We start from the raw sequence: 10,515 nt of genomic DNA on the forward strand, positions 1-10,515 counted from the left end.
CAAAAGAGAGGCAGTCCCATTTTTGAAATATTTTATATTCTTATACAGCAAACAGAGCAGCTGGGGTTTTCTACGGGGTGCGCAGCTGCCACCTCAAAGCCAATGCCTTGCCACCCACTGCCACGCTCCCAGGCGCACCAGTTGTCTGGCGCAGGCCTTCTGCTCTTTTGCGGAACAGCAACCACACGCCCTTGTGGCCTCACTCGGGCGCCACTTCTACACTGGAGAGAAAATTCTAACTGTGCCGGACGTGCACACGCTGAGAGCTGCCGCGCACAAGACGCCGCCGAGACTTGTAACCTCCCCCCCTCGTAACCCCGCGCAACGCCCCGCTGCGCGAGCTGAAATATGATTGGGGCGTTTTCATTTGAAGGGAGGACAGCGACAAACTGAGGTTACCTACTGTAATCCAGCTTACTATGAGTTAAATGGCTACGCGTGCTCTGACCCGGCAGGATTCGCATACTGCTTTTCATACTCATTATGAACCACGAGCACATGAGGGACATGCACGAGCAGTTGTTGCTCCATGATGATTCTCAATTGCTGGTGCCTTCAGTAACTGTGCTAGGTCTTGGCTGAAAAAAGAGGGAGCAATTTCGCCCAGGCTCCTATCATATTTATACCGGAAGAGGCCGAGGGTGGGGCGCACCTTGCGGGTGGGCGTGGACTCACAAGTTGTTTCAGTGCTGCGCAGCGGGCGCAGGGGGATTACCAATAGCGATAGCCTTCAGAGGAGCGAAGCCATATACGAAATAGAAGAGAAGCTTTCGGATTACCNAGAGAGAGAGAGAGAGAGAGAGATAGAGAGAGAGAGAGAGAGAGAGAGAGAGAGCACGCAAGAGAGAGAGAGAGAGAGAGAGAGAGAGAGAGAGAGAGAGAGAGAGAGAGAGAGAGAGAGAGAGAGAGAGAGAGAGAGCGAGAGCGCACACACACAGCACACACAGGCCTCAGCTGTGGAGAGTACGTGCTGCAGGGGGGTGGATGCACCTCGCACCCAGGAATGAAAGGTAGCTCAGGTCCTTTTCCTGTTTTTTGAAATTGTGGACTCGATGTCCTGACCGTGCAACCTGCACAAACTCCAGCTCACCATGATTAAAAATGGTGAAATGCAATGTAAAATTACTGAAAAACTACCAGCTCACTAAATCACAACCGCTCAAACCAACTACAAACTACTACCGCGGGTTGGGCAGAGAAGGAGTCCGAGAAAGTTGCTCCGCCATGTGACGTAATATGACGCGTTTGACATATGACAGTTTTTAGTAGCAGAGCTCAAAACGGCTCCTTTCCCTCTGAATTCCTGCCCTTATGATTCGTAAAACATATCCAATCCTGCATTAACTTTTTTAATTGTAATTTTCAGACAAGGTTAAGCATACATCCAGTAAAAAAAACAACCTGCAAGTTGCTCTTTAAATTGGTGGACTTGTGAGTGCTGTCCATGGTGCTGAATACTATTCTAACTAAGTACATCTTTAGTGGGATTAAGTTACCCTGTATAATGCTTATAAACTATCCTCAGTTAACCTCTTCTTTGTACTCACTTCGTGTAGAGTGTAACAAGTGTCTTATCAGGAGCCAATCGTAAGCTTAATTTGACTCATTTTAAAGGTCTCCTATTATGCAAAATCCACTTTTTCCTGTCTTTTATACATAAACATTTGTCCCCTCTGTGTAAAGACATTTTGAACGTTTCAGTAAAAAAGATTCTCTCTCTTTTTGTCCTGATCCATTTATATAAAAACCTGTCTGAAAATGAGCTGATCAGATTTTGGCCCCTTTATGATGTCATAACGATTTTTTTTGCTTGTGTAACCAGTAGCCAATCACCATCCAAGGTACCCCTCCCCCCCACCTTATCACCTGAATCTCCTCCTAGAGCACCATTTTGTTCTTTTTAACCATATCTCTGAGGGGCGTGGGGAGGGGCTCCTTATTTTCATCTAAAGTAACAGACAGAGAATCAGCACTTTGGAAACAGGGCTGAAACAGAGCGGATTATGGGATGCTGCAATGATCTGTTTGGTATTTGGAGCTAAACACTTCAGAGACATGTTTGTTTATATCTGAGATCTATAATATATTGATGAAAAACAGTATAATAGAGACCTTTTAAGTTGGTCAGTCGTTTATTTTACGAGTTATTTGCAAATAAAAGAAGCCCAGGTAACAATTTACGCCCCAAACAGGCTCGACTGTTGGACACGTGTTTTTTTTTTTTTAATGAGGGTTGAGTGATTTGACTGCAACAGTAGAAATGTGTCCACCGCTAGAGATTTAGGAATACTGTTTCTACTGCTTCAGCTACCTCAGTGTGCGAATAAGCACAGTAGATCTTTCAATTGACTTGTTCGACGGACAAGCGACGTTTTTCGCCATTATTTAAAAATAAATTCAGCTTACAAAAGGCAGAACTCATTCGCAAATTGTCCGTGTCCGCCATTGTTGTGGTTCTGCTTGTCGATTCCTAAGGAAATGCATCTTGCCGCTTTCTGTACTGTTAGATGGGGGCGGGGCGGGACTTGTAACACAGTGGCAGGGTTGGGAAGCAAAACTAGGTTCCGAGTAAGAACAAATAACAATTGTCGGGTACCGGGATTAATAAGAGTTGTGGACAGGAGGCGGAGGACAGGAGGCCGAGCCCCACGGACCGCAGCTCTCTCTCTCTCTATGCTCCGTATCAGCTGATCGCTACATGGTGCAGCTCAGCGCCTCTCTCTCTCTCTCTCTCTCTCTCTCTCTCTCTCTCTCTCTCTACACACAGCGGATCCGCTGCCCGTTTAACAGCCTCCCTGGATGTGTCCTCGTGCTGTCCTCCAATCCCCGGACCCCCAGACTCGGTGGAGCACAGGGATGTCAGTATCGTTTATGAAGCAGGGTATAGAAAGCATATTATTGAAATGAAAATACTATTTATTTACTTTTACAAACATTGAGCAACTGCAGCATGTGTATTGCAGGACATGTGTTGGACACAGACTGTATGGTTAGTCAGACAGGTTGCAGTGTAACATCAGAGGAGACTGGGCCAATTGTACATTCTCAAACTGCACCACTAACTAAACAATGCAGAGATTATTTTTAATATAATTGTATTCAATAACCGTAACTAAATTAAACAGTATGAAGTTATTTGTAAATAGGAATACAGATTTGACTTAATATTTTCATAAATATATTTTTCTCCCAGTGAAATTGGGATGTGACTTATTTTCAGCCTCTCAAAGAACCGGAATCGAGAACCGAAAATAACTGGAATCGAAAAGCATAACCGGAATCGTTAAAATCCAAACGTTAGCGGTGTTGTAAAACCGTGGGAAAATGTAAAATACGATGCCGAAGAAGAAGATTCCAGTGGCCCCAATATTTCAATAAATTGCCAAACTCACTTGTCTCTAAAAACTTTTTCTTACACTGACTTAATGTAAATATTTTCCTACTTTTACATTTTGTTGGCTGTAATTGGCCCTTCGTAGTGTATAATGACAGATAGTCTAGATCAGGGATGGGCAACTTTGATGGTGGTGGGGGCCACATAATTGATGTGCTGGCCACCAGGGGGCTGCAGATTCACTTGGAACACACACAAATTCCATGTGTTGTATGTAATTATTAAAGGAAGGCTCCAGTCATTAGATAGTTAATAAAAACTAAAGTATTTATTGAAATATTATGTTTAAACCATACCCTGAAGAAATCAGCGATATTCCCCGGTAAAGTAATATTTTATAGCTCTTTTTATCAAAACCTGTATATTCCGTCAGGCAGCTGCTATTTTGGCCATTTTCAGTAGTCACATGATCCGAAAAACTAGGTTGCGACGTCATCTATGCGTTCACTTTGTAAACACGACAGCTCATTCGACGAAAACATGGCGGAGTATTTGAGTTCGGACTCGTCAGCCGAGGAAGAAGTTTTGAGCAATGTGGAGAGATTGGACGGGGGAATTCAGCCATACAGGTTCGAGCCAAGTGGCCAGAACCGTCAAGGAATCCAGGGACAGTGATGATGAGGATGAACAGCTTGGTGATCTTGCTGGAGACGATCCCTTTACTNGCGAATTTCCACCCCCCCGCGCCTGGCCGGTATCTCGGGTATCTCAAAGTCTTACCCTTCCACCACGTGACATTGGACATTTTAGGGTATCTCAAATCCTCCAGGGGATTACCGGCAATCGACATTTTAGGTATCTAATCGGCGGTGGCAATATATTCGGCGTCGCAGCTTTTTACCCCTTTTTTCCGCGCCGAATAATAGGCTTTTATGCCATTCAATGAAATAAAGGTAATTGTCTTTTTAGTGACAACTGAATTTCTCTGCGATTTACTGTAAATTGTGGAGTCACTTATTATGTCTGGATTCCATTGACTCCGGAGGTTTTGTGGTAAAGGTTATTAGTTGGTTTTTGCAGCGGTAAATTGCTCCTTACCTTAAATAATACCTGTAACGTACAAGTTTTTTTTTTTTTACAGGTAACTGGTTAACGGTAACGTACCAACCAAAAGGGTTTCTTACAAGAAGTTTGGAGTAAATTTCAAAAAAAAAAAAAACAAGGTAAACCCTTTCAACAACGTGGAAAATTGTAACCGCGTTTTCAAAAAGGAAGAGGACGGTCCAAAAAAACCTTTGTGACCTGCCACGGGGATTCGGTTCTTTCCTTCTGGAGAATTAAACCTATACTATTATTACCTCGTTACTAATTGGAATGAAAATCAATAAAAATGAACCCAATTTTCTTTTCAAAAGGAAGGGTAGGAAACTGTTAATAGTTAGTTGTACGATCGAAGAAACTTTTATGTATGAAAATAGGAAATTTTGGGAGGCCTTGGTCCGGGGAAGACGTCGTTAAGGTTTGAAGTGTTCGTTTTTTTGTTGGAAAAAACAATTGGAAAAAAGCAGTGTCCATTCATTTTTTTGTGAACGTTATTATAAATAATATTATTACCTTACCCAAAAGGTTAAATACAAATTTTTGTACCCAAAATTTAATACAAAACGAACAGTTTTTTTCCCTTTTTCCAACCACGGACCAACCCCTTTGAATTTTTTTTTTTCCCCAAATTAAACCAACCGGTTGGGAATCAAAAAGAGGAGTTTAGGGGGACGACACTTGCCAACAGGTTTTAGTACAAGAACAGTAGAAATTACCATTTACTTTTTCCAAGGGTTTTTGTGTTCTTGGTTAAAGGAAGTACTAATTACTTGGTCACTTGTTAAGATTTCGACAAAAACTAGTTATTACAAAAGTAATGTAGTAGTTTACTTTTCCCTTAGTGGGAACCATTACGGTCGTTACCACCCTTCACCTTCCCCTCTGTTTTTGAAAAGGGTTCTACGCTCCAGAGTTTCTTTATACCCTTCTCAGGTGTAGTACCCTACAGTCGTGGCGACGGCAGACGTGATCCTTGTAAGTCATCTCACAAGATTAATAATGCGAGTTTATCTGTCTATTAGCACCTTTTTCATACTTTATCCTATTTTGTAGTCTGAGGTGTCACTTTGACTGGGCTCGAACGTCGAAGAGGTCCAAACTCTCTCTCTCTCTTTGACCACCGTGTCTCCCGCAGTCGGTCCGGTGGGCTTGCCTCCCAGCGCCGGTCGGATAAGTGTTCGAACGGGGGGGAGCGAGAGCACTCCCTTTCCGGACTTCCTGACGTGGCACCTTCGGATTTGTTCTCCTTCCCTCGGAATAACTAGGTCAGGACTCCATGTCACAGTTATAGATTTTTTCTTCCCACCAAGCCTGACATCGGCACAAGGTCAGCTTTCCTTCCCACCAACTTGCGTACCACAACCTGCTTGCCGCTAGGACCGACCATCCTTGACCTCGCTAGACTTTGCTACATACCTTCTTCTTACCACCATGCGTAGGTATTAAGTTCTAACTGAAAAGAAACAGACAACCCGACACGACCACTTCGTCGTCCGCGTGTTCCTCGTTCACAATTTGAGCACGCTGAATTGCGCTCGCTCGCCCTACAACCACTAGGTTCAAGGTCTATTTACCACGACATCGTCCGACGTCGAGCATGAGTTACCTTGTGTGGCCGTGTCCCCCCAAGAACAATCGACTGTCGTCTCTGTGTCGTGTCTTAGTGCCGTCATTCCTTTTGCAACCATACAATTTCTACCGCATTCTTATGGTCTACTTCCCTGCACTCCAGACTCAATCCTCCTCATATCACTCTCAAAAAACTGTCTGGACCTCCCCGCATTCCTAACAAGGCGGTCATCTTCTTCCTAAAAACTGCTTCGTTTTTGGACCATACACAACTTGTCACACCCAATATACGACTTCTATACGGCATTACGTACGAATTGTCTAGTCATTTGACCCCATTGACTAAGACGCAAAAACAACAACAATTCACCACGACTCTTTCACCAACACTCTTCCTCAAACCTCATTCTTACGAACAGTAGCCACCAGTCTTATCCTGTACACCACAAAGTGTCTAAACATTTCTGGCCACTTCTTGCCCAAAATGACAAAATTGTCAACTTCGATTTTGTGTCTCTTACGGATCTGTCACAACTTTCCTCCTCGCCAGTCTTTCTCCACCTTTTATACCATCGCCAACCAGTAAAACTTTCTCTACCGTCCCTTCTCCCTTCGTAATTATACAACCATCCTGTCCCAATCGCGTCTCACCGACGCCGGGGGGGCGTCGAGTGCGACGTCCGAGGGTGTCCCACGTGCACGTCCTCCCCGCCCCATGCACGGGCACCGCCGCAGGTCGTCACCTGGCCCGGTCGGGCAGGGAGCGTAGCAGGATTTGACGTTTTTTGAAACTGCTTGGGAGATTTCACTTGGACCTGTACACTCTCCGGTGACCCATATAACTAATATAATCGTCAAACTACTCAACTATACTCAAAACCCTTACCAGTGTATGTCAGGGAATTAGAGTACGTCCTCTTTCTGAAAAAGAGTCGTGGAATTCCTACACTTGTCTTGGTCTGCTCTCGCGTTGACTCTTCAGTACCAAATCTGTGATGCCACATCACAAATCTGTCGAACACGCTGCAGCACTTCTGCTCATTGTAGTTCACGCTTACACGTAGGCTTAGCGTCTCAGCCAAAATATTGGTTCCAGCCAATGTGTCTGCTCTTAAACGAACATATTTTACACGTACGACTTCTCGTTTCTCTTCTTCTTATTACCCTTCTCTCTTCGATAAAATTTTTTGCATAAAATTTTCTGTAACATGGTTTGGTTTTTTTATTTCTGCCTAAAGATTGGGTTTTATATTACCATCACACCTCTTTTGACTCATGTCATTTTTCATACTATTTTTATCCTGTCTTATGTATCACTCGATATCCACCTCTTCACTTCTCGACATAAGACTAAATTCTTGCTCCTTCCACACCTCGTCTTTCACGTCTGTTTCACCAGTCTCGCTCTGTACCTTTGCGTCTTTTTGTTCGCTCAATTCAATCTTAAAACGACGCTTCTCGTAAAGTTTAACTTCCGACTATATCTTGTAGCCAAGGTCCATACCAATGCTCCTATCCTCGACCTCTTTTTTAGTCCAACCGTTACAACCATTTACTCCACTATTTTGAACACTCGATACTAGCGGTCTATACCGAGTAGTAGTAATAAACTTATTGGCGCTTATAGTTCTACTCCCCTCTACAGTACGTTGGCTCACCAGATAGCTGTCTCCCTGGACAGAAAACCAAACCCACACTCCGCACAACACAAACCTGTCTTGTGACGACAAATTAGGATTCTTCATTCGCCTAATAGCCTCCGCCAGTTAGTATAAACAACGTCTTTCGTTAGAAATTAACTCAGTTGGTATTGGTCTATATAATGGACCACACAGAAAGGATCAACAGCATATCAAGGTTTGTTCGGAATTTCCAACAGTTTCAACGTTCAGATGAAGTATTGTTCGGTTCGGGGACAAGTTCTCCATCCGAACATGCACCGTTTACAGTTACGGGTTTATTAATTATTAGTCTTCTTTACCCTTCGCGGTGTCATTAATCGTCTATGTTGGTACCATAAATGTATTTATAACGTAGGGGTAAAAAGGTCGGTTTTTAACCATTACGAGAGAGTTGTTGGTGTTCCTCCTCCTTCGCAGGAAAAGCTGGAGGCCGGAAAAGAGTGAGACAGGTAGCGCGCAAAAGTAAAAGTGGAACCGAGAGTGGTACGAGAGACAGAACGAGAGCAAGACAGACAGACATTACGAGAGCGAGACAGTTTGTCCCCGTACCACTGGTTGAAAACCACTGCTGTAGATCACTGCCGGTACGTGCGCTGGGAGCGCACCGTTTAAGTTTGAAAGTTGAAAAGTTTGTGTGTCTGAAACGCTATGTGATACAGTACAGTTTACACAGCACAGTACATGTTCTGTAGCTACTATTGCACTAAATGCTAACACCTGAATACATTATGCAAATATTTAACTTGTTTGTTGAAATGTTAATAAATGGGAGCTTCCTCAAACAGCCATCTCTTTCCCGACGATCCCCTCTGTGCACGAACCCTTACATATGGTAATTAAACATTAAAACACCTGCGGCTTATAGTCCAGTGCGGCTTATATATGTACACATCATTCAATTTAGCTGCTGCGGCCTATATTCAGGTGCGCCTTATAGTCCGAAAATTACGGTATATGCAATGCTTCCTTTAGATGAAACACTCCCTGTGCTACCTATTTCTTGTGTTCCTCAAACAATAATGTAAATATTTGATGTGTTTCTAGGTGGACTATGACAACCATCCTCTGTATAAACATGGGAAAACAGGCAGGAAGCAATCTCCGGTGAGGATCTTCACCAACATTTCACCAAAAGACATCGGTCTGCCCAAGGACGAAGGCTACAGGTACCGACATATTTACTGTCCGCTGTAGTTTACAATAATTTGACTGATGTAATCTCATCACAGCTGTATCAATGCATGTGTTGACCAACAAATGAAACATTCCTTGCATGCAAATATGCCAAAAGTAATTATTATGATAGTATATTCAGTTTTTCTGTAAAATGCCCCTATTGGTTTACAATTGTATAATAACTGAGTTTAGGGATCCTTCTCATACAGTACTTGAATGTATTTAACTTAAGCTCAGCAGCAGTGTTAAAGGCTGATCTGGCACAAGCAAATTACAAGAACTTAAGTTAAATGAATAAGGAAGTTAAAGTATGATGATGAGATTACAGAGTATACATTCCAGATTAGAAGTAGAAAACCCCCAGCCATGCAGTTATTTTATGAGTGTTAAAGGTCATGTGTGTTCTCCTCTTCTCGTCCTCATGTTAGATTTTGCTCTGTGTGTCAGAGATTCGTCTTGTCCCTCAACAAGCACTGTGCTAAATGCAACGTCTGCCCGTCCAAGGTATAAAACCACCACCACATATCATATTTTCTCATCATTTATTTTCCTCACAAGTTCTTACTTTCACTCTTTGTCTCCAGGACGGCCGAGAATGGAAGCATTGCTCAAGGTGTGAGAAGTGTGTGAAACCATGTAAGTCAATCACTCATAATTCCTTTATTCGTCCCACTGAGGGGACATTTACATTGTTACAGCCAAAGTAAAGTTGGAGACAAAAAAATAAAGCACTATTTGATAAATGGCATGCACATAATAGTCAAAATAAAAGATAAAATATATTACAATTTACAAAAGTACACATTCTGGTAGAAAAGAAGCAGCAGCAGCATTTATACAAATAAATTGTAACATTGTAAAATGTAGTGTGGTAAAAGCTAGATAACAGAGGTGAGATTAAAGATTTTTGATACAGTATTAAAATGGTCAAACTCAGAAAGCAGCCAATAATAAAATTGAGTCTTTGTTTTGTTCTGATTTTGTTATTTTTAACTTATTGCACAATATATACACAATCACGTCAGAAGTGTACATTAAACTACTTAACCCTCCTCTGGCTTTTGTTTTTTTAATATTTTGTCTTTATTCAAATTCTTTAATTTTCAGCCTGGAGACACTGTGCGCCCTGTGGCCGCTGCGCCCTGCCGGACCACCCGTGTGGACTGAGTGAGGGGATGGAGGGCTGCTTCAACTGCGGCAGCCTGAAGCACAAACGCAAAGCCTGCTCTGTCCAGGACTCTCAGAGGACCAGGAGGTGAGTCCTCAGAACTGTCCCTGCTCAGTGTTTGAACTCCAGCTTGCTCATATTAACACTCAATATTTGCATGTCTTAACTTGTTTTTGTTTCGGTCTGTGTTTTGTCCCTCCAGTAATCGACCCAATGCCAAGAGCGGAAGCAAAAATCTGTCTCATTGTCCCAACCAGAAGCCTAAAGCTAAGAGGAAGTCTGGAGCAGCGCGCAGAGCAAAGAAGCTGGCCACTCAGTCAGTGACCTCAGCAGAGTGATTTTATATACAGCGACTCAAGCGACTGTACAACAGTGTTAGCAGTGCTTTGGCTAGAATAAAACAACAACAACAACAACAAATACCTTGCCCTGCATTTTTCATTTATATGCATAGACACCTAGTGTTGGTGTTTATTTATACAAAT

At 42.9% G+C, this 10,515-nt stretch overlaps 1 long non-coding RNA gene across 1 annotated transcript; it reads left to right on the forward strand.

Annotated features, from left to right (window-relative positions):
• The first annotated feature begins 8,696 nt into the window (after positions 1-8,696).
• Positions 8,697-10,019, forward strand: LOC104953645 (uncharacterized). Its single transcript, XR_799248.1, has 4 exons — positions 8,697-8,852; positions 9,291-9,366; positions 9,447-9,498; positions 9,970-10,019. It is a non-coding gene; the product is annotated as an uncharacterized lncRNA (long non-coding RNA).
• Positions 10,020-10,515: the final 496 nt, after the last annotated feature.

The sequence above is a fragment of the Notothenia coriiceps genome, unplaced genomic scaffold (assembly GCF_000735185.1).
Source record: "Notothenia coriiceps isolate Sejong01 unplaced genomic scaffold, NC01 NC01_scaffold00022040, whole genome shotgun sequence".
In the NCBI taxonomy this organism is placed as follows: Eukaryota; Metazoa; Chordata; class Actinopteri; order Perciformes; family Nototheniidae; genus Notothenia; species Notothenia coriiceps.